At 36.5% G+C, this 709-nt stretch overlaps 1 non-coding gene across 1 annotated transcript; it reads right to left on the bottom strand.

The window, feature by feature from the left end:
- Positions 1-424: 424 nt before the first annotated feature.
- On the bottom strand, positions 425-497 carry TRNAT-GGU (transfer RNA threonine (anticodon GGU)). The gene has a single exon. It is a non-coding gene; the product is annotated as a tRNA-Thr (tRNA).
- Between the last annotated feature and the right edge of the window lie 212 nt (positions 498-709).

Genomic DNA, 709 nt, shown 5'->3' with positions numbered 1-709 from the left:
ATAGAGAATTTCCGATTCTGTGAGCTTTCTGGAATAGATTTCAAAATGAAAATAACCGGAAGTTAGAAGAATCCATTATGGTACTATTCATTTTTATTGGTATAGCGACCTAAGCTTACTACGCGGGTCGGAAACATTTTGGCCTCAAATCTGCGCACCACGATAAATGTGGAAGGTTTGGAATTTTCAACACGGTTTGTGCATAAGAAATTGATTAGACGCTCGGAGCATTTTCGGTGTACGTTTTGGTGTAAACACTAATAAAAAGTCGCTCGATGAGCCTAGCTGTGTTATTATTATTAATGGTTATTGAGAATTTTTTTTTTTATAATTACGCAGGAATTAATATAATTAGAAGTTTCATTTATATCAAGGAATACCTCTGCGTATTGTTCCATACCAGAGTTACTGAGAAAAATCATATCACCTCGGGTAGGAATTGAACCTACGACCTTTGGGTTACCGTCCCAACGCCACTACCATTGGACTACCGAGGCCACGAATAATCAGGCCTCGGACATCCAATTTAAGAATGACTCGATCTGGTTCGCATTATTGACGGGATACATCTAATTATATTAATTCCTGCGTAATTATAAAAAAAAATTAAAAAAAAAAATTATCAATGTATGACTACAGGCTATCAAGGTCCTGTTATAAATCAGTTGACGTAAAAATGCTACGGCACCGTCAACAACGGGTTAAATGT

Source organism: Leiobunum rupestre, chromosome 6 (genome assembly GCF_980474605.1).
Source record: "Leiobunum rupestre chromosome 6, qqLeiRupe1.1.hap1, whole genome shotgun sequence".
Classification (NCBI taxonomy): Eukaryota; Metazoa; Arthropoda; class Arachnida; order Opiliones; family Sclerosomatidae; genus Leiobunum; species Leiobunum rupestre.
This window is presented reverse-complemented; position numbering and strand designations above follow the sequence as displayed.